Source organism: Carassius gibelio, chromosome A15 (genome assembly GCF_023724105.1).
Source record: "Carassius gibelio isolate Cgi1373 ecotype wild population from Czech Republic chromosome A15, carGib1.2-hapl.c, whole genome shotgun sequence".
NCBI classification, from domain to species: Eukaryota; Metazoa; Chordata; class Actinopteri; order Cypriniformes; family Cyprinidae; genus Carassius; species Carassius gibelio.
In genome coordinates, this window is record NC_068385.1 from 8587472 (window position 1) to 8612577 (window position 25106).

Here is a 25106-nt window from a genome sequence, read left to right on the forward strand (position 1 = left end):
ATAGAAGCTTTGGCACATCTAAGTCTTTGGTGATCTCCTAACATCATGATGCAAGTTTTGAGTGGAAACTAAACACAGAATCTCAAAATGGCTTTCTATATGAAACCACCAGAACTATATGGACAGACATTATTGCTCAGAATGAAACCTGTTTACTATTAGTATTGTGAACTATTCATCTATTCAAGAAGAAAAGGCTTACCTCTACCACCCCTGAAATTACTTTTCTTCTCATTTGATGCCATCGAGTTTTCAAATTTTTTTAATCGACTGTCAAACGCAAACACAATCCAATCAAAATCTATAGATTAAAACCAAGCCCCAAAACTCATTTCTTATTGAATAACCTGCTTCATGTCATATTATAGAAGCCAGTGCAGTTTCAAGTTGACTTCAAAGTCCCCAGTTGTTACATTTATGTGTCAAATGTATCTCCTAAGATTCCAAAAGTGAAACAAAAAGACAAATAAGTCTCAGTTGACACGCAACTATTAGAATCATTTCTGTTAGCCGAAATGAAGATAAAATAGAACAATAATGAATAAAAAAATTAAATAAAACGTAAATTAAAATACAAAATAGAATTATAAAAAAATGTAATATATGAAATAATTAAAATGAGAAATGTTGCAGACATGAAACTGAAATAAATCTAATTTCTATATCATTGTATTAATCTTTAAAAATAGCTAATAAACTCTAGAGGAGGAAGATGTGAGATTACTGTAGTTTTTCTCTGGAGGAAATCTGAGTTTCAGGAGATGTCTGAAGTAAATCTATTTCTAATCCCTTTACCGTCTTGAAGTCCTTGTCGTTTGCCTGCTTTTCAAAGAAAAATCCTCTTAACTTTCTTTAGATGCTTACTGGGAAAAAAGTGTGGCAGGTAAATAAAACTAACGCTTTCAAGATGTTTCAGAGAATGACGGGTTTATGTTCATTAGGGTTTACGGTCAGTTTTCTGTGTTGGAATCTGACTGTAATCCATCACGACGGTGACCTCAAATCAAATCTACAGCACAACACAAACCCATCATCGCTCATAACACCATCACAATCCAGCAACATGACGTCCTCAACACAGCATAATATCATAACACCTCCTGTATCACCACGACAACATCCCTGCCTCCGTACCATCCAGACATCGAGGAACATTCTGGCTCGTTTTGGCAAGTACAGCCTCCTGGTCCAGCTACTGATTACTGCAGGAATAGTTGAGCCAAGAATTTTAATAAACTGAAAATTACTCTCCCCTCAGGCCATTCAAGATGTTAAGGAGCCTATTTCTTCACTAGTTTTCGAGAAATGTAGCATTGCATCAGTGTCTCACCAATGGATGCTCTGCAGTGAATGGGTGCCGTCAGAATGAGAGCTGATACAAACATCACAATAATCCACATCACTCCAGTCCATCAGTGAACATCTGGAGAAGACAAAACCTGAAACACATCCAGCATTAAGATGATTTTAACTCAAATATGAGTCTATAATGTATCCAGTGAAAAAGTGCATCTCCTATTGTCTCTCACAGATTTGTTTGGAGCTGTTTAACCAGTGCTTGATCTGTGCAGATTTCTCTCCTGATTCAGACCAGAACACTTTTTCACTGGAGGAAGTCTTATTATGGATTATTTGAGTTAAAAACATCTTAATGCTGGATGTGTTTCATCTTTTGTCTTCTCCAGATGTTCACTGATGGACTGGAGTGCTGTGGATTATTGTGATGTTTGTATCAGCTCTCATTCTGACGGCACCCATTCACTGCAGAGCATCCATTGATGAGACACTGATGCAATGCTACATTTCCACAAACTTGATGAAGACACAAACTCATGGCCTGATAATGAGGACATTTTCAGTAATTTTTCATTTCTGGGTGAACTGTGACTTTAAATTCAAAATTTAAACTCATGAATAAAAAAGGAGAATTCAAACTCAGATTTGTTCCCCGAAACAAGTCCACAGTGTGACATTTTACAAATGTGGACTCAGCTAGAGCCCTGATATTGAATTTTCTGACAGGAGCTGTCAGGTCTAGAACTAGCATCGATTAGAGTCCAGACGTGTTTAGTGAGGAGTGAGAGGGCTGGTGCTTCTGTACTTCAGGCCACATCTAAACGGCTCAGCACTAGTGAACATTAAAATGTTATTAATCAAACAGAAGCACCTTGGATTTTGTCGCAGGCTGATAAATTGTCTACTCCGCCTGGAAGATAGTGGGCAAACATAATCACCTCAACGATTAGTTTAGCCTTACAAGATCTACAATGTGTTTAAAAAGCTGTTAGGAAACAATAAAAACAAAAGGTTACTTCTTTCGTGCACCAGCACCAGTCCTAATGAATAAGAATCTTGGGAAATGCTCCGTAATTGCACAATTAATGGAATATTTGTTTGAATCAAAGATGCTGTTGTTGTAGAATCAATGCATTTGGTTTTCTTTCAGATTAAATTAAATGCTTCTACTTCTTCATATTGAACAAGTAATGCTAGCATGCAAGGTCACAAAAAGAGATTATTGTGATTTCATTTGAGTTCATTAGATCCAAACCCCATTATTAGAGCTTGAAAGACGGATTAAAGTGGAATTAGCTTTTCCAGGATTGGTCAATTTTATATAGAGGTTCATTCAGATATTAATTTTAATCCAGGATTTTTCTATTTGTCATGCAGGTTCTGCCAGGACTGTTTTTTTTGTGATGTAAACGTTAAGCCAGGATTGCTGAATTTGATTTAAGAGGTTCTGCAAGGATTGGTCTGTTTTATATGAATGCTAAACCATCACGGGTCAATTTAATTCAGAGCTTCTGCTGATACAAGGCTCATTTGGTTTTACCACCAACCCTTAATACATTCACAACAGCACTCGTCTTTTGCTGTGGATTAATTCCAGGAGATGTGAAGAACGCAAGCTGCTCGCTAAAGGCAATGGCAATGATTTATACAACAACAGACACATTTGATGTCACCAATCAAAGTTCATTTGAGCAATTTAGACCAGATTGTGACCAATTCCAAAGCATTTGGGTTTGGCAAGTTTCCAGTAAAACAGAAATGTTGTGAAATGTTTGTGGGTCATTCTATGTCAATTTCTGTTTTATTTATTTTTTTCTGAAGAAATACAAACATAAACAGAGATGAAAACCAATTTATTAAATGTCATGCATTAATATTTACTGACTAAAACATTATTTTTGTAGAGGGGCTCAAAATTATAATTTTCACTTGTGATTTAGACTCAAATTAGAGGGGATAAAATGATATTAAAAAGATGGCAGCATCATAACTTTATGTTTACACAGGGATTGGTAAGTCTATTAGTAAAATCTGTTGACTTTAGCAATCTTTTTTGCATTATATGCCAATGGTGACATCTTGTTTTTTTCCCCCGAAGTTTGCATCCCTGTGACTCATGAAGGTAAAATATACATATATTTCCCTTTAAAATCCTTTAATGTTTGTTTCCAGTGATACTGGGGTTTCAATGTGGCTCCATGCTTAAATTGTTAAATTGTTCATATTTCCAAGTTTGCGCTCATGCAACTCAAGAAGTATTAAAGATACATCATTGTCCTTTTAGACGGTAAGTACTGAAATGTCTTTCTGCTCACTTTTTATCATTTTAATGCATACGCATTTAATGGAAGTTAGGGATGCACGATATTGGATTTTGGCCGATATTCAATATGCCGATATTTTCAAAATAATTTTGGCCGATGCCGATACCGATATATATACAAATATATACTGATATATTTAAACTTTAATTTTACTGAAGAGAAATCCATGTATCTCTTCTGTACTGATTCTACCATAAATGTATTATTTTACAAATGTAGACAGACATTCACATCTGAAAAACAGGTCAATTATTTCACTTGGAGAATATCGGTTTGGCTCATCAGCAGAAATATTCATATCGGCCGATACCGATGATGGTCATTTTAAGCTTTTATCAGCCGATACCGATGTTGTGCCAATATTATCGTGCATCCCTAATGGAAGTATTAATTTCTTTAACAAAATCTTGTGGACTGTAGTGTCTCTCACTGCAGACTGTCATTTGAAGCACAGGTCCACAGGTTCACAGGTCCGAAACCGCTCTGACAGCAGCTCTAGTGTGAAAGCGTCCTCAGAGCTGCTAGTATCAGTCGCTCTGGTTGTAAAGTTCTGCCAGTATGAGCCGAATTAATTCTGGTGGAGCCCGTGAGGTGTCAGGGACAGATGGAGGTTGAGCCGGACTTTCACAGCCAGCGACACTTGCCAAACACGGACCCATGAGAGAACCGTCAGCATGTAGGCCACATTTTATATGCATATCATCTGCCACTGATACGACGGTCGTTTTCATCTCTAAATGACTTAAATTTAGAGATGTTACTGAGTTCAGAAACTTCTGATGCAAATTAGGAATGTAATTAATATTTCTTAAAACAAGAGCTCTTGAGCAATAATTTGGGTTTCATGGGAATTAAATCAAAGATCTGCTGCTAATTTGCTTCTCGTGTGCTTAGAAAGTGAGATGATGAAAGGCTGAAAGAATGAATGAAAGATTGAGGAATGAAATTAAATGAGTGTTTTCTGCCTGAAGAGGTGGAGGTCTCTCCAAACCAGCGTGTTGAAAACAATAACAGTGAAAATGACTAAACTCCAGGCCTGGAGAAGTCTAATTTTCTATTATTACTTCTGTCGGTCTTAATGTCCAGCTCTCGGTTTCAGTGCATATGTGAGTTTATGATGTTATTCGGTCCATGTGAGATGTTAATGATCCTGGTTCATTACTTCATTAGGGGTTTGTCCTCTGTCATCTAATGGCGTTACACAGCCTTTCACACTCTTTTCTCCGTTCCGGTTGATCTTTCTCTCTCTTTTACCCCATTTCTACCAAAACAGAGCTCGAGTGGCAAACATCTCTCCAAATCAGTTTGTTTCTTCGCTGACTTGATTGTCAACCAATTCAAATATTCACTTTGTTTTGTATTCATCACATTAATGCATTTAGCTCTTTTTTAAGGTGCACTATGGAGGATTAACATAAAAAAATGTCTTGACTTCCCCCAATTTACTACAGTAAGCCTATACAAGGATTCTGAGACAAGAAAAAACTTTTGGCTGCCAGCGTATATATAGTCTATAAAGCAGAAAGGATATACAAACACTCCACAATTAAACAATTTACACACACTTTAAGAACACAACATTACTGATACAAACAATTTATTGAAAGGCAGTGTTTCACTCGTTAATTACACCTGACCTTCAATGACCAAATGACTTGTCAAGTGTTCCATTTCAGTTTGATTTATAAATAATTGACCCATTAAGAGGGTCTTTTATCCATCATTTACTGGTCGACCAGGGACCTGTGTGTGTGTGTGAAAGAGAAGCTTATGCTGTGGCTTTGATTCAATTCAATCAGCTCCAAATGTTCTAATCAGAATTTAGAATTTTCAGCAGTTAAAATATCATTACATTTGATTAAATGTGTTGATGGTATTAAAAAGTCATCTGACCCAACAAACGCCAAAAAACACTAACCAATGCCAACTAACTCCAACCAACTCCAATCTTCTAATGTTGGCAGTTGGAACCAAGCTCTTGTATCAAACAACAAACAGTGCCAACCAATTGCAGCCAACACCAACCAACTCTAGTCTTCTAATGTTGGCCATTTAAAACAACCTCTGGCATCCAATGTCAACCAATGGCAGCCAACACCAGCTGACACCAACCAACACCAATCCAACCATCTAATGTCGGCTACTGGAACAAAGCTCCGCCAACCAACTGAAACCAATGCCAACCAACAGTGACAAACACCAATCAACTCCAACCAACCCGACCTTCTAATGCTTGACAATGCAACCAACCAATGCCAACCAACAATGACAAATATCAACAAACTTCAATCAACTCCGACCAAACCAGCCTTCTAATGCTGGCCACTGTAACCAATCTCTGACATCCAAAGCCAACCAACTCCAACCTTCTATTGTTGGCCATTAAATCCAATATGTGTTTACTGGAGTCCAATGTGGCAGTGTTAACATATTTAATTAAAGTTTTCACTTAAACAGACCTAGTTACTAAATAACCTTGCTTGCAAATCCAGCATTCAGACTCATTAAAGTCAGTATTTTAATGCCACCACGATGGAAAGACTGAACCAGGCACTAGCTCTGGCATCCTGTTGGTGGTCATAGGTTATCACTCTCTCTTTGTTGCCCCTCGGGCTTCAAGTTTTGCTTTAGGAAATAGATATGTGTCAAGCTGAAGCTGTTTTTCATCCCTTCACGCTTATTTCCACATGAATGGCATCTTTGACAAGCATGACACACCCTGCGGATTGGTGAGGCTCATGGACAGATTGGCTCTCTCTGTAAACCGCCTTCCCTGACAGTTCAACAGCTCCACACATACTTGATCACATTTATTCAGTATCTCAATTTCCCCTTATTGGCTTCCAGTAGCTCCCTACCATTTCCCTCCCTCGCTCCTTTCTTTAGAGTTGTGCTGGGTGACATGACAGATTATATGTCAACCAACAGAAATTTTGTGAATATATGTTCATAAGTGTGAACAGCAAATATAAAAATGAAAAATGAATTGAAAATATAAACTAGGCTTATAATGGTACATCAATGATGCTTAAACGACAATGGATGCAACAAGTTGTAATATTGCTTACACATAAAGTCTATTTGTTGATAATTAACTGAATTAAATACTTAAAGGTGATTCACGTCATTTGAGTATTTTCCCTTTTATTTGAAACTTATTTTATAAAAGCTTTTGGTTTGTGTGCATTAAGTTCCAAATAAAAAGAAAATAAACAAATGAGATGAAGTACTCAATTCAATTAATTATCAAAAAAAAAAAAAAAAAGAACTGAGCTGGATGATGACATCACTGCACACAATATGTATTGTATAAAGTGCTGTATAAACAAAGGCTTGACTTGATACTAAAATAACAGTGAATGCAACTGCAGTATCACTTGTATTTAAAAATTTTAAAAATCATAATATTAAATAATTATCCATACCAGTTCATTATTAAAATCACCAGCAAATACATGTAGTATATATTATATGAAATTAGTCTGTCGTGAGACACGCCCACCACAACCTCTGAGCCAATCACAGGACATCTGTCAGACTTAGGGACTCAAATGAGTGACGCATGACCGATCTGTCACATTCTCTGAAATCAGAGGTGAAGCTGGCGCCCCGTGTCAGAAGGCCTTTTCAAAAGTGTTCATTTGCAAACAGCTCATCAATTTGGTGTCTCTTTCTCCATCTTAATTAGATGTCACCACAGGACAAATTCAGACGTGTCCCACAGAACTTTCAAATTATTGCAGAAGAGAAGAAGCTCTGGAGCAGAACGTGTAGCTCCTCTCGGCGTCAGCGACAGTGACTGACAGCACACGAGTTATCAAGCCATAGCAGGCTTCAGTTGCACCCATGGGGGAATTTTAAAAGCATGCGCTGTGAATATCTAAAAGGGCTTGGCTATCTGTCTCTGCGTGCATCTGAAACAACAGTTAACCCTCTGCGATTAAGAAGGAACTGCGGAAAACGGCTGGTGACCATCTGATCCCTCTCTGTCCAACAGCACTCCATATGCTATTACACGGCTAATGCTGCATGCTAACGCAGGCCGCAGGATTTAACTGATATTATCTCCCTCTTATCCGCGGCTAAAAGTGATTTTCGCTCTTGCACAAAGAAGCTTAGAGCTTTCTCTGATATCTCATCAGCCAATAACCAACAAAAATAAACGCCTTCCCTTCAGACAGCAGCAGGAATCTGCTAAAAGTGACGACAAAACAAAACTCTGATAGCAGAATTATGACCTCTACTTCAACAAACCCTTCGTTTAGCATGTGTCTTATCACTGAGGGTTTGCAATATCATTGAAGGAGCAACTCAAACCAAATCTAGAAAGGCCAGAATATCACAGATTCTTTATTTACTATTCATAACATTATCGCAAGCTAGAAACACCCTAAGGTGAAAATATACAAATATTCTTAAATAAGATGAGCCCACTTTCCACAATCATTTCCCACTAAATATTTAGTTTTATACAGAAATGCATCACATTAGAGATGTCAGATACATATAATCTTACAAAAACTGTCAAGAAATGTTATATTTCACCTAAAAAATTAAAAGAAAAGGATATATATTTTACCAATGTTTTGTTGGTGCATTATGATAATATTTCCACTTGATGGAGCAAGTGTGAAATTGGGAGGTTTTATCTCACAACTGGGACTTGTTTTCTTGCAATTCTAAATTTCTATTTAACAACCTTTTTTTCTTTTTAAATTTTTCTTCAATGGAATAAAATAAAAAATGGTAATTGTGACTTTTTATCTCACAATTCTGACTTAATACCTAGAAGTTCTTAGTATATAATGGCGGGAAAAAGGTCTGAATTGAAATTTCAAAGTCACAATGAAAGCTTCCATAGAAATGATCTTAAATTATATGACATTAAAGTCATAAAAAGAATTAACCGGCTTTATTATTATTTTTTTTTCTGTAAAATGTATTTTTCACTTTTCACTGCGAGATGAAAAGTCTCAAAGTAACTTGAGTTCTGTTCAATTCAGTTTTCTCAGTTCACTGCAAATGAGAAGTGAGAGAAAGGTTTCTATATTTAAATGAATTTTCACTTCAAATCATCAGTACACGGGACTGTAATGATGCAGGTGCTCATTAAGACGTGATCTACCAAGCGTCTGACACGAAAGCAGGAATGGCTTAATTAGGCCCAAACCTGAAAGAAATGACGCAAACCAACTAGCGACTCCATTAGTGCCGTCGACAGTCTCTATGATACGTTAACGCTCGGTTAAACTCCACACACACACACACACACACTCAGACGAGCGGTAGACCAGGAGACATGGCAAAAACATGCCGTGTCTGAATTAAACATGATGAGAACACAATCGGCGTTATTAAGCCTAGGGTCTGTTTGTGTAACGCAAGCGGAGTAGAATTATCCTTCCTCGAAACCAGCCCAAAGCATGTTCTACTTATTAAAATCGAATCTAATATGCACGCCTGTGCATGGGATAATCCATGTCATCAGCATTAACCATTTACTACCTGCAGAGCGTCACCCGTCCCATGAGGATCCAGCAACAGGACAGGGGCCAAAGCATGGGTTAGACTCGTGAATTAAACCAATCACAATCAGGTTCTACGTCACATGATCTTTGCTCAGTGCAATTCGGCTGCGGCTGAACACATGGCACATTTCATAAGGCTTCTGTTTACACTGTAATTATAGTATTACAATAACAGAGCCCTCGTTGCGGTACAGGAAAGAGTCATCAGAAAGCGGACATGTGCTGCTGCTGCCGGGTGAGTAATACTGAGTCAGCCGCGTTATTTGTAAAGACAAACTGGAAACCGGTGGATAGAAACACTGACTGCTGCCCAAAGACCAAATACACATTCACAATCTTAATGCACACATACTATATACTTACATTAATTTCATTTAAAGCCAATTACAGTAGAATAATCTTTAACCCTAACAGATGTACATATGTATTTATATTTATAAAGTATTTAATGAATGCATAGATATAAAAAACTTTTTTTAAATATAAATATAAAGCACACACTGTATGTTCAGGATTATTATTATTTATTTATTTTTTTTCAGTTTAAGCTATTTAGTTGTGGACAAACCCATTTATTTGGAGGATAGAATATTTTAATTGGTTTATCGATAAGCCATGACTTTTTTCCAGTTGCATTGTTTACTAAAGTGTTCTTCACATTCATTATCTCCACAGGGATTAAAAAAACATCTTAAATAACGAGATCCTAGCCTTGAATTAACGGACTGTGAGCTGAATTTGAAGTTAAATAGTATGAAAATTGGAAAAGAGATAAAACCTAAACTGTGTACTTTTATGATTTAATGAACCGGTTTCCCATGATGCATTGTGAATGATGTAATCAATTGAAAAATTACAGTAAAATGTAAAACTGCTGATATATCTTACATATAAAGACATTCCTTAAGTTGGTAAATTTACAATAAGGTTGCATTTGGAAAATATTAGTTAACATAAACTAACAATGAAAAATTAAGTACTTAGTTTGTGTTAATTTAGAAATACATTAATAAATTGTATATGTCTATATTATTTAATGGACCTGGGCTAACATGAACTAACAATGAACAGTTGTATTTTTTTTTTATTAAATAGTGTTAACAATGATTAATAAATTCTGTAGCAAATAAACTGCTTATTGTTAATGCTTATGTCAACTAAAGGAACCTTATTGTAAAGTGTTACACTTACTGTGTTTACTCCTAAATATTCCAAATCAAATGTAAATGGAAACTGACTCACATGGTGACAGCATTTGGTCTGATTGGTCGATCTCTCTTCAAGATTACTTGTAGTGTTGTTATTCATCTAGAGTTTGGCTTTTAAACAGGTTGAGTTGAAATCACTTGGGCTTCTACAGAAGCATACATCTTCACAACCTCGGAGCTCATGGTTGGTTCAAAAATCAATTTACAGTATCTGTGGAGAAAATAAATTGAGTTTTTACTTGCTGTACCTGTTGGTCTATATATGAATTCTGATTTGAAGACCAAACTACTGAAGTTAACAGTCACTCTATTTTAACAGTTCACAGACATCGACTTGAGGGAAAAAATAACACACATCTTAACAATACAACACAACTGAGATGCTGAAGCAAGATTCATTTCAGCTCAATATGGACTTAATATGGAATAATATGATGGCATACCATGGTACACTCTAGTGCTTTATTTCCATTTACTTGATTTTCCACCCCATGGAGAATTTCCATTGCACAAAAGGCTTATTATAATGGACAAGATTTTTTTTAGATTATAAAAAATGGTTCTTTTAAGAAGTGTTAATTGAAAGATTCTTAAGGGAACCCAAAACAAGTCTTCATCACTCTTAAAAATTAAGCTTCTTTAGTGGAATTGATGGTTCCATGAAAAACATTCAACATTCACGGAGCATTGGCATTTCATTAAAACTTCTTTATAAAGGTTGTTTTAAGAACTGCTCACTCAAAGGTTCTGTAGGAAACCAAAAATGGTTCAGTTTCACTTTATATTAAGTGGTCTTAACTACTATGTACTTACATTAAAAAAAAATCTAAAATAAATAAAGATACAGTGTACTTATTGTGTTCATATTTCATATTGTGCACCTAGGGACAGGTTTGGTGGTAGGGGCAGGTTAAGGTGTAGAAATTAATTACAGATGTAATTACATACAAATATATATTGTTAAATAAGTACAATGTAAAAACATGTATGTAGGCCTACACAATAAGTGCATTGTACCATATTATTTATTTAAATGTAAGTACATATTTGATAAAGTTGGACCAATGGCTCTTCTATTGAATCGCTATAAAACCCCCATTTGGAATTTTTATGCTTGATGGTGTGTAAACTTATGAAAGCAGTAGTTAATGACTTGGTTTGCATTTTTTTTTAATCTAATACACATTTCAAGCATTCAAATACTTTATTAGAATACTAGTTATATGCATTTGTTAAGTGTAGTTTGTGTGTGTGTGTGTGTGTGTGTGTGTGTGTGTGTGTGTGTGTGTGTGTGTGTGTGTGTGTGTGTGTGAGTTATGTGCCAGTGGCCCCCAGCGGCCGCTGCTCCACTCGCGCGCCCAGCCGCAGACACACCCCAACAACGGCACCGCGAGCCCCGGGACTCAATTTGGACTGCGGTACCGGACCCGCTGTGTTTGTCTCATCTCTAAAATTACTGAGATTTCACTGAAGTCTCCAGGTTACCGATAAACCCAACAATTCCCATCTGTCCTACTGAGGAAACCGTTCAAATGCGCAACTTGGGCTCTCGAGCAAACCTTTGCTTAACCAACGGCGTCCCATTTCCAAACACTGACATTTAAATGTTAAAGAAACGGAAAAGGGGAAGGTTTAATGACTGTCTGCCAGAAGGTCCTTCAAGAGGAACGTTTTCTGACTGGCAACACCAGTAGCTAATGCCAAATCCAATAAGTTGTTTTCATCAAAATGTCGCTCTTCCGTGGTCTCAAATGTGACCAAGTCCTGCGATGCGCACTGACTAACCAAAGCAAATACAAAAAAACAAGAAGGTATCGCATCACAATCAAACAATAGCTCATTATTTGACCTCTAACGTTTGATTAATTAAATATCAAACTGGCGTTGAGTGTAAGCTAAGCACAGTCTCCAAACTGAATGCAAATAACCGAAGTATTGGATCACAAAGTGTTTTGTTGGCGTTTTAAATCCTTCCAATTGAAGTAATAATGCTTTACCTCCGTCCTGGAGCATCCAAACGCCTCAAGTTCGGAGCAGCACAGAAATGTACACGATCTTCAGATGGAATATGTCTAAATCACCTCCTCTGGGTCCAGAGTCTCGAAACAATATGCTCACTTGGATAAATGAATATCTGTAAAACGATATATTAATTAATATAGACCATGAAATCGCATCCAAATCAGCCGCAAAATCTTTGGCGCCGATTCTTAACGGTTCTTTATTCCAAACGGCTGACTCGATTCAAACGATCGTTTGAAATCCCAGAACAGACTTTCCGTTCAGCGTGTATTTAATCCAAAACGTGAATTTTAACCTTCCAAAACACAGTTAGAATAAAAAATGGTCGAAGAATCCAGAAGTGTTGATGGTTTGCTTCTGAAGGAGGTCCAGTCAGACTTTTCGCCTCACGTCGGATCGCCTCAGAGGAAACATGGCACTATCAAGTGAAGTAAAAACAGTACGATATCGAAGCTTTTAGTAGGTAAACCAAAAAATAAGACCTTTTGAGGAGAAACGCGGATACAATCCATTCAGAAGGCGAGAAAAATACGTAAAGGACAAAGTGTCTATTCAAACATCTCCCTCAGAAATCTCCCATCCAGTTTGCTCAGCATACAGATATATTTTCCATCGTTTCTACTAAATGCAGATCCGCATTTTAACGGCTGTTAGATCCAGTGGCCAACGCAGAAGGCATCCCACCCACGTTTATTTCATATGCGCATTTTTTACCAAACGGCATCCCGCGGGAAACAGACGCAGAAACCGAATTAGAAACATTTGGCACCGCATTGGAGTCGCTGATATATTGCTTTGCTCCTCATGAAGGAGCATCTCAGGACTGCGTGTCCCTCCCTCCTCCTCGGTAACAGTCCGCTCACGGCGAGCTCGAGACAACACTGCTCTGTCTGTAGTGCGCGAGAGATGGATTTGCACACGTGCCAATAGCGGAATTTCACCACAAACAACCTACAACATCACCTGCCTAAAATAGTCACATTTCTGCTTTGAAACCGATTGGCTATGACCGATGCGACGTTATATGCACAAAACACCATTATATATTTTTATCCAATTATAGTGCATTCTCTCTCACTTGTTAAAAAAGAGTGCAGGGGCTAGTTGTCACACTTCTCTGGGTAGGATTGCGTTTTAAGCCATTAAGCCAAGTCTTGTCAATGGAAAACGCTACTGAACATTTCTACCTTATCTCTATTGGCCAAACGTGCGACAACATGCCGCATAGACTTTAACAGCTCTCCCTGCCATTGGGGCAAGTTGTCACAATGGGAGTCTGCCATTAAATAGCTTTCTGTAATTGGGTTTTTATAAAATTTAGACATCAGATGTCACCCAAACCATTTTTGTTTGGCTTTGTGTGTATGCTGAACAAAGTAGGACACCAACAATTAATAATTAATCAATATTCACCAATCTTAAATTGGTGCTGTCAGATGGAATCCAGTTTAAAGTGGTGTGTTTCTGTGAAAGCGGGTCACAGTTGTATTTGACTTATATTTGGCTGTTTTAATGTGAGGACAATCTTGTGGGCTTTGACTGTTTTTCTGAGGATTTTCTGCTTTCTAAAACTGAATGCCGAGCGAGTCGTGAATGAATTTTTTAATGAAAGTATCCCTCGACTTCAAAGACAAGACTGGTGAGACGCTGCTGGTTAATCTTACATCAACATCGTATGGAAAGTTAAGTCCATGCACACGGTGAACTGAAGTGGGAAAATATTGGCTTTGTAAAATATTACAGCTTACCATGGCTTCCTTAAAAGTTAAATGCAAATTTCCAAGATGCATCATGAAATATGCTACTACTACTACTACTATTATTATTATTATCATCATCATCATCCAGTGTTATCTTTAACTAAAAAGAAACCTATAAAAAAAATGTAAGTACTTGAAAAAGCATAACATATTTTAAATGTAAAAATATGAAAAGCATATATTTATAGAATTACAGTAATTTAATTAAATACCTAATAATTCATTAAAAGTCCTTAATTTTATTCCTTAATAACCAAAATGCATCAGGAAATCTGATCATTATTTGGTTGCATTATTATTGTTATTGTTGTTATTATTGTTATCATAATCATCGGGGGTTATAAAAATAATTTTTATTACTTGAAAAAGTATAAAATATTTTAAATATAAAAATATAATAATTAAACTAAAATTACATTTAATAGCTTAACTTAAAGTACTAATGTAACAAAATTAAACTAATTAAGAAAAGGAGCTATATAGACGTCTACTCTATATAGACAAAATTATTAAAGCTAAAATTAAAGTTAAAACAGAAAATGTGTAAAAACATTAACCAAAACTATACTAGTATATGGACAATACTATATTAACACTCTCTGTCAGTGCTCCAGCAAGTTTGGGCCATGACTTTGATTGATATCTGTCATGAAATGTACTTTGGATTAACTATTATCATACAACATACTGTGTTTTATTATAGCATTGATAATCAGTTACTAAATTCTGTAATGCATTGCATTTTCATGGCCAGTTCAATGCATTGTGCTGCATGCATGCATTTCGCATCCATATCTTTGGTTGTTTCTCAAATCCTGGGGCGCTGAAATCAAGTAAGGAGCTGAAAATTTCATAGGCGTGTTGAGGACAGGCCGCCTGTTGCGAGTGCAAAGGAACAGGACAGTTTTCTCCAGACAGAGGAGGAATTGGAGATTTTGCTGAGTTTTAAGGCTAATGCAGAAATGCGCTGTTCTCCCGTCACTCAAACGGCACGGCAGCGCAGCAGGCATTCACAGATGTGGAGACATACTGTATCTAGGCCTCACACAGAGCTGGAGAGAGGGAAAGATTGAGCTAATAGAGGGAGACTGTGCATGGGGAGAAATAGAGAGGAAAGGAGCATGCATTATTTTGCATCTGCTGAAAGAATAATTCACAGACGCTGAACATCATTATATATACACTCACTGGCCACTTTATTAGGTGCACCTGTTCAATTGCTTGGTAATCAGCCAATCACACATCAGCAACTCAAAGCATTCAGCATGTGTCAGTTCCTCAGGTCCAGCTCTTCAGAATAAAAAAATGGCAACATTTCACTTCTCTTTCTTATTTATTAATTTATATAGCACACCTCCAAGAAGGAAATCTGTGTGTTTGTACAAAGACGAGTGGCTGCTTTGCACCAGACCAGATCTGCGGCATGTTTCTCTTAAAAACAAATCCACCTGTCATTCAAAAATTGACAATGCAGCGACTGATGCTGAATCGTCTGAAGCAAAACAAAACCACAAACCTTGCATACATGCACTACATCTTTCAGCCTTGTTTCCTTATGATACATTCACATTTGTTTCTCGTTGAAGCTACATTTTTGCCATTTCATTGAATGGCCGATCCTGTTGACAAACAGCATAGATTGCATAATTTTATTCTGGTAAACACAGAGTTTCTTCAGGTTTTATGAAGGTAAATTTAAGACAAGAAAAATGTAAGTAAAGAAAATGTGACCCTGGATCAAAAAACAGTCATAAGAGTAAATTATTTGAAATTGTGATAATAAATAAGCTTTCCATTGATATGTGGTTTGTTAGGAAGATAATATGTGTCTGAGAGACAACTATTTGAAAATCTGGAATCTGAGAATGCAAAAAAAAAAAAAAAAGACATCTTTAAAAACATCTTTAAAGTTGTGCAAATTAAGTTCTTAGCAATGCATATTACTAATCAAAAATAAAGTTTTGATATATGAACAGTAGGAAAAGAAAATCAACTTAATTCAAATAGAAAACAGTTTTCATTCCCTATTGACAGATGTTTTAAGCATAAACTCACTTAATTCTGTTCAGTTTCGCAGAAAGCTATCTTTATTTTGCACCTCAAGTAAATGTATCTTATTTTAAGGATATTTAGATACAGTATTTGTAATGGAAAACAAGAAAAAAATAATGCATGCAATTGCATTCAACACTTACTGCCTTGACTTTATGAATTAAAGATTTTCTGCTCTGATTTAAGGCCTTAATTTAGTGTATTAAAGACCTGCATAAATGAATGAATATAAAAGGTGAAGTCTGGATTAAAGTGAGACAGGATGCACTTCATCTTGAAATTTCACCTTTCAGAAGTCGACAAATGCATTTACAAGCACAAGAATCTGGGCATATTCTGATGCTGAATGACATTGGTTTTCGCTAGTTTGACAATGCTAAAGCTAATCAACATTTACAATACAACAATTTTTGATTTTTTTACACCCCCAGATTCCAGATTTTCAAATATTGTCTGATCCTAACAAACCATACATCAGAGGAAAGATGATTTATTCAGCTTTAAGATGATGTGTAATTCTCAATATCTTAAGACTGGTTCCTTCATAACATTAACTTACATGAGCAACACATTTGTTACAGTATTTATTATATTATATATATTTATTCATGTTTGTTAATACAAATATAATTCATTATTAGCTCATAATAGCTATATTATTAACAGACACAAATTTAGATTTTAATCATGTGTTAGTAAATGTTGAAATTAAAGCTGACGAAACTAAAACTGATTATTAATATGATTTGAAGTCTTACTCAAAAAATAAATCATTGTATAGTTAATTATCCTTAATAATATTTAGACATATTTCTTAAAATACGATTATAGAATACGATTTTAATCATATTTAGTTTATTTCCATCTATTTGATTTTATTTAAATATTAATTTTTAAATAATAATTCGCTTAGGACCAGCTTAAAAAAAATTTTAATGTGAAAGATAATAATAATAATAATAATAATAAATCAAATAACTTAAAAAGTATGACTATTATTAAAATATGGCTAGTTGTGGAACAATCAATATTCATTTAGTCATAGTGTTTGAGATATAAATTGTATTTATTGATATAAACCAGGTTATTGTGTATTTGGTTTATTAGGACTAATACTTATTCTTATTTAATTTATGTATGACTGACAAACATGCATCAGATTAAGTAAAAATTAAACAAAAGAAAATGTATATGCAATCAAAAAATATTACATTTTGGCCTAAATATTATATATATATTTATATATATATATATTATATATAATATATATAATATATATTATTTATATATAATTATTACTTTTTTTTAAATAAAATATATAATCTATATTTATTTATTGTTTTGTAACCGCTCAGAAACTTACAGAAAAAATCAACTATGACATCCATCACATATCAACACGGTCTCAGATGTTCCTAAAAATAGAAATAAAACAGATTCAGACTCGGTGGAAACATGTCTTTCCCAAGAGAAACACCTGAGAGTCTTTCCATTTCCAAACAATTGAGACATTCTCAATTTCATTTGCGATTTGTCTTTGTATGAGTGATATAAATACGTTAGGTCTGTGTGTGTGCGTGTGTGTGTGTGTGTGTAACGTCTCAGCAGCTCAGGACGCTGTGAGAGGACTACACTCATCTAGCAGGTAAAAAAATCTCAAAATTGTGTTACCACAGCGAGAGACAGAGAGGAGAAATCCTAATTCTTATCAGAGGGAATCATCGCAGCGATACATTCACACTGCTGCCATGGCAACGGAGCATTCCAAAGAATTTTGATGAGCGATCAGGAGAGAGAAAGAGAGCGAGAGAGAGAAGGAGGGATGACAAGAAGGACAATTTGTTACCTGAACTGCATGAGCAAGCAAGCCTGATTGCTTCACACACACACACACACAGAGAGAGAGAGAGAGAGAGAGAGAGAGCAGTTGTTATCTTGACCACAGCACAGAAAAACACTGTTGCATCTGTTGCGTCACAGCGGACACTTTCTGCCAGACGCGTGATTTCTGCTGGGATTACCAACACAAACTCATTTGAAACGGTCTCTCTTTCTGTGAGAAGCAGGGAAAGAGAGTAAGATGTGAGAGATTGTGTCTAGTTTGGGACTCAATCTGACAAATCCTCCCTGAGGTGACGCCCTCATACTCTGAAAAGTGATTCATATCAAAATCAAACAATAAAAATCAAAAACTGTTTTGTTTTCAGGACATTCGTCTGCAGCAGGGCTAAGAGTTACTGGGAATAGCTTTTAATTTTCAGTTCAGTGCTGAACTGAATTTAAATGTCAGGGAATTACAGTTTTTCTCGATTGCTTAAACACAATTCTTGAAACTATGCCTCATATTCTCAGAACAGTAAACACAAATGCCGAAAAAAACTCCTCTATCGGTTTAGAAAGGGAAGCTGACGTTATCCCAAACAACAACATCCTCTCTGGTGTCCTCGACCTTTTTAATCATGTCTCTCTGGATCCATTTTTCCAAAACTGAATGAACTGACTGGGGCTCTTTTATCCATCTATTGAAGGTTCTGACTGGTGTGTGGTCAATTTTGACTCTAGTGTTTCCACGTGGGTATCTGTGTGCTAAATTAGCTCAGGTTATGCCGACTTGAGTGAACAATATTGAATGCTAATGCTTTCTAAATGACCACATGGTGTAAGCACTGAGAAATGTAGGGATTTGTGTGTAGAGTTTTGCAGTGACAGTTCACCAAATCTGACTTGTGTGTTAAAGCAGGGGAATAGTGTTTATAGTTCAGCAAAATTAAAGACTAAAAAAAAAAAGAATTCAATTGCAGATGGATACTTGATGTGTTGTCTGATAATGCTTGTCTTTTCATTCAGTGTGTGTGTGTGTGTGTGTGTGTGTGTGTGAGTGAGTGTGTGTGATTGAGTGAGTGCGTGTGTGAGTGTGTGTGAGTAAGTAAGTAAGTGAGTGAGTGAGTGAGTGAGTGAATGTGTGTGTTTGAGTGTGTGTGTGTGTGTGCGTGTGTGTGTGAGTGAGTGAGTGAGTGTGTTTGAGTGTGTGTGTGTGTGTGTGAGTGAGTGAGTGAGTGTGTTTGAGTGTGTGTGTGCGTGTGTGTGTGAGTGAGTGAGTGAGTGAGTGATTGAGTGTGATTGAGTGAGTGTGTGTGTGTGTGTGATTGAGTGAGTGTGTGTGTGTGTGTGTGATTGAGTGAGTGCATGTGAGTGAGAGAGTGAGTGAGTGTGTGTAAGTGTGTCCACAACATGAATTGATCAAACTGTCCCCTACTACAGTGACTGATTTTAAAGGGATATAGTCCACATGAAAATAAGTGATCTCTCATCATTAAATCAGCCTATACATGATTTTCTTTCTTATTGTGTAGAAGTGTCAGAACAGCATTACAGAAAATCATATCGATGATTAAAATATAAAATATTTGGGCAAAAAAAAAAAAAAAAAAAAAAAAACTTTGAATGAAGGCCGTGGACCTGAGTTATAGATTATTTAAATATAGTAATTAAAGTAAAATTATTTTAAATGTTTAAATAATTTTTTATCAAATATGTGTTCCACGGACGAAAGAAAGGTCAGTTGAGAAAGAAAATGATGACATAAGTTTTATTGTTAGCTGAACTACTGCATTCACCTCAAAACTGACCTCTCACGACCCCAAGCCTTCGTTTCTTTCCCTCCATCTGCCTTTCCTTTGTTTGTTTGTTTGCTTTAAATTCAGCTTTATCTTTTATCTGGATGGAAACACCGCCTCCTCCAAACCCACCGCAGTAATGAGCACGCCGCCACCCAGGAGCCAAACGCCTCTGATAAACCTTTCTTCTCCTCAAGTTGAATGTGTGTTTGTTTACTGCAGAGATTCAGTCGGGCTGGAAAACAGCAAGGTTAATTAAATTCATGAGACACCGCACACTCACAGAGATATCGATCAGAAATGGAAGAATATCAGCTCATCTCCAGCCAGCCAGTTAGCAGAAGAAAACTCGCTGCGATGGCTCCAGTATTCACTCCAAATTATAAACACACACTCAGATCTGACCTCAGGCCTGTCGATTCTCCAATAAGAATCCCAGAGAAAACACACTCTTCAAAACCAGCCTGTAGATGAATATCAGACTCTGAGCCGGATCGAATCTGTCCTACAGACGTCACAGTGTGAGCACAGATGTGTGTGTAGATAACACACTTCACACTGAATGATGAACTCGTGATGATGTAATGAGAGAAGTTTGACAGAGTGGAGACAACCTGAAAGAATTAATGATGGAAATAACTCCCTAAATTCCTATAAACAAAAGTCATTTACAGCACTCGTTATTACATCACTCTTACAAAACAAACTGCAAAGGTAAGTTAACAATGATAATAATGGAATAAACACATACTACTTATAAAAAACAAAACATAAAAATATCTACATAAACACATTTATAATATATAATATCTATAGGACTACAACAATTAAACTGAAACACATAAAAAAAAATTCTACAGATAAAGACAACATAAAGACAGGCAGCATGACAACATTCAAATCATATAAAAAATATGAATTGATATTATAAAACTGCATTACTAAAATTAAAAAGCAATATTATAAACAACTAAAAAAAATAACTAACATTTACTAAAACTACTACTAAAATAAATAAAGTAAAATAAATATAAAAACGGTTTGTATACTATAAGTAAATGAAGGCATCACATCATTAAAATGTACAAATAAATATAAACACACTAAAAACGAATATAAAAATATCTGTTACGACAATTGAAGGATTAGTTCACTCCAGAATAAAAATAATAACAGGACATTTTTATTCTGGTGTGAACTGATCATCTAAAGCATTATAATATACAAATAATAAATATTTTATATAAATTAAATAAAGAATATAAATCGATAATATAAATACATGCTATAAAAAATTTTAAATCCCCTAAAAATAATATAAATAATCATTATAATACACGGCATACAAATTAATACATATTTGTTTGGAACATTTTTTAGATAAAAGTATCTAGCTTAAATAATTAAATATATATATAAATGAGGAGGCACTAATGGAATGCTGGTTAGAAAAAGAAACTAGTTGGAGGGTGGAGCTCAGATTAGTGATTAATAATCTAAAAAAAAACTAGAAACTAAAAAAAGTAGCTAAAGCTGTTTGACATTCAGTGTAAGAGTCTTCAGCATCGATTCATTGATGAGATGTCATAAAATTATTATAAACTGCCTGACTATGTGTTAATGCTCATAACACACTCTGACTGTGTGTTAATGCTCATAACACACCTTGACTGTGTTAATGCTCATAACACACATTGACTGTGTGTTAATGCTCATAACACATTACTGTGTGTTAATGCTTATAACTGTATTAATGCTCATAACACACAGTGACTGTGTGTTAATGCTCATAACACACACTGACTGTGTTAATGCTCATAACACTCACTGACTGTGTGTTAATACTCGTAACACTCACTGACTGTGTGTTACTGCTCATAACACACTCTGACCGTGTGTTAATGCTCTTAACACACTCTGACTGTGTGTTAATGCTCATAACACACACTGACTGTGTGTAAATACTCATTACACTCACTGACCGTGTGTTAATGCTCATAACACTCACTGACCGTGTGTTAATGCTCATAACACTCACTGACCGTGTGTTAATGATCATAACACACTCTGACTGTGTGTTAATACTCATAACACTCACTGACTGTGTGTTAATACTCATTACACTCACTGACCGTGTGTTAATGCTCATAACACTCACTGACCGTGTGTTAATGCTCATAACACTCACTGACCGTGTGTTAATGATCATAACACACTCTGACTGTGTGTTAATACTCATAACACTCACTGACTGTGTGTTAATGCTCATAACACTCACTGGTTGTGTGTTAATGCTCATAACACTCACTGGTTGTGTGTTAATGCTCTTAACACACTCTGACTGTGTGTTAATGCTCATAACACACACTGACTGTGTGTTAATACTCATTACACTCACTGACCGTGTGTTAATGCTCATAACACTCACTGACTGTGTGTTAATGCTCATAACACTCACTGGTTGTGTGTTAATGCTCATAACACTCACTGGTTGTGTGTTAATGCTCTTAACACACTCTGACTGTGTGTTAATGCTCATAACACACACTGACTGTGTGTTAATGCTCATAACACTCACTGACCGTGTGTTAATGCTCATAACACTCACTGACCGTGTGTTAATGCTCATAACACTCACTGACCGTGTGTTAATGCTCATAACACTCACTGACCGTGTGTTAATGCTCATAACACTCACTGACCGTGTGTTAATGCTCATAACACTCACTGACCGTGTGTTAATGCTCATAACACTCACTGACCGTGTGTTAATGCTCATAACACTCACTGACCGTGTGTTAATACTCATAACACTCACTGACCGTGTATTAATGCTCATAACACACACTGACCGTGTGTTAATGCTCATAACACTCACTGGTTGTGTGTTAATGCTCATAACACTCACTGGTTGTGTGTTAATGCTCATAACACACTCTGACTGTGTGTTAATGCTAAGCGCTCAGATCGAAGCACAGATGCTGTAATCATCATCCTCGCTGCTGAGATATATGCACTCTGCCAAGCATCTGGACCTTTTGCACTTAAAAACACAACATTACATCTTCTCTCAGGCCCTCGATCCCCGGGACAACACTTTAGAGAGTGTGAACTCTGTCAGGCGGCGCAGATGTCAGCCGCTGCTTAATAGAATCAGCTCGAGCCGTGATTGAATGATTCTCTCCCGAGACACCAGAGGGGTTTCCTGACGGATCAGAGCACTTCTATCCCGAGCTCGGGATGCTCGTGGACCGCCGCATTTGAGGGATGAGTCTGGGGATTTGCGCATTATGGACAGAGCCATGAAAAGGTGGATTACTGCCTTTCTGCTGCGTCGAGGGTGAATTCCCTGCAGCGCAGTGTGACACACTCTCTAAGCTATGAATAAAGTATTTTTCAGATGGAATTTATGTTTTTGAAATGACCTATGACCATTTTAATAGTCCTCTATTTCATAATTATTCCTAAAATGTTTTTATTTAAATCAGGTGTGTATATCTGTAAGTAAAAGACACACTAGCGATTTACATGTGTATAAATAAATGAAATTAATATAATATAATATAATATAATATAATATAATATAATATAATATAATATAATATAATATAATATAATATAATATAATATAATATAATATAATATAATATATACACACACACACAAACAACTGAAGTCAAAAACGTTCTCAAATCTTATAAATTAATAGACAAAATAATATTAATTATTAAATAATATAATATTGTTAAAATAATAATGGCTACATATGGAATTAAAATATACATTTGTAAAGGAATTATTATTATCTGTATATAAAAAAAATCTAGTGGCTTAATCCGGTATTTGTAATTAGCTTTATATAAAACGAGCTGAAGTCAATGATATGTCCTCATTTATATTGCTGAGCTAAAGTGTGAAGCAGACTTACTGCATGATTTATATAAGAGAGCGAACCAGTGAGACAGACAGCTGCTTGGCTTCAGTGTTTGATAAGTGCAGCACACAGACAGACGCCTGAAGGGATGATCTGAGTGTCGAGGGCACAGAAACAGCACAGTCTGGATCTCACAAACCACACACTGCACTGACTGATGCAGATGCACACAAAGCTGGCAGACACTTGAAAACAGAAACTACAACCGGACTGACCGGCTTTATGCATCATCCCGGAGTGAGGATGATGTTCAGGATTACATCAGTCCAGGACATGAGCATCACATCAAATCTTTGTTGTTTGAATTTGATTGAGACACATGGAGTAGAAAATAAAGCTTTGAGACTCACAGACAGAAAGATTGTCATCAAGGTGTGTGTGGTTATTATTGGTTATTTTAGCACTTAAAACACAGAGAAATACTGGAGCTGAATGGGTTTGGTTGTTTTGCTCAGCTTACTTAGATATAGTTTTGGGCCTTTTTTTGTTGTTGTTGTTGTTGTTTATACAGTTTTGTCTCAAAAAGTGAGAAATATGAAAACATTTCCTGTTGAAGAAATTTAAAGGCATCATAAACTGGAAATATTATGTAAAAATAAAATAAAATAAAATAATTAATAGTGATTATTAAAATTATAGTAAAATTGAAATATCATATGCATTGAAAATTTTACAATTAACTATATGGAATTAATATAATGTACTGAAAGAAATTAATAAATATAATATAATATAATATAATATAATATAATATAATATAATATAATATAATATAATATAATATAATCCTTTTCTTTTAGAGGTGCCATATGGATTAATCTAGCAATTGGCATTACAAAATAAATAAATAAATAAAGTCATTGATATGTCATTTAAATTCAAATTTATTTCAAATTATTTATAATATAATATAATATAATATAATATAATATAATATAATATAATATAATATAATATAATATAATTGATTTTTTAACTAATTCTATTTATTTTGTGACGTAACGCTATTATTATTGTGAAGCCACTGATTTAATATTTACTCCTAAACAACTCTTAAAGCACAGGGAATACAGAAAACAAATCATCTATGAATCACACACAACAATTTAATATTTTCCCACTTATAGATAACAACTAAGTTATCATCATGTTAATGTTTCTTCTGACAGTCGAACAGCTTTGCAGCCATACGATACAAATCAACCGAAAATCAAGGAAATAAAATATGATTGTGAACATATTTGTGAGAACAAACACATGCTTTCTGTCACTGAGAGTAAATGAGCGTTCCCTGATTTTACCCATCATGCCTAGGCAGGGGCGTCGCACCCGTGGGGGATGTGGGGGTTTTAACACCCACACTTT

At 35.6% G+C, this 25106-nt stretch overlaps 1 protein-coding gene across 1 annotated transcript in view; it reads right to left on the reverse strand.

The window, feature by feature from the left end:
• lrfn1 (leucine rich repeat and fibronectin type III domain containing 1) overlaps positions 1–13260 on the reverse strand; it is a 103659-nt gene extending 90399 nt beyond the window's left edge. The window contains exon 1 of the mRNA XM_052616623.1: positions 12354–13260. The gene's annotated coding sequence lies outside the window, so the exon portion shown is untranslated. The remainder of the gene's footprint in view (positions 1–12353) is intronic.
• Between the last annotated feature and the right edge of the window lie 11846 nt (positions 13261–25106).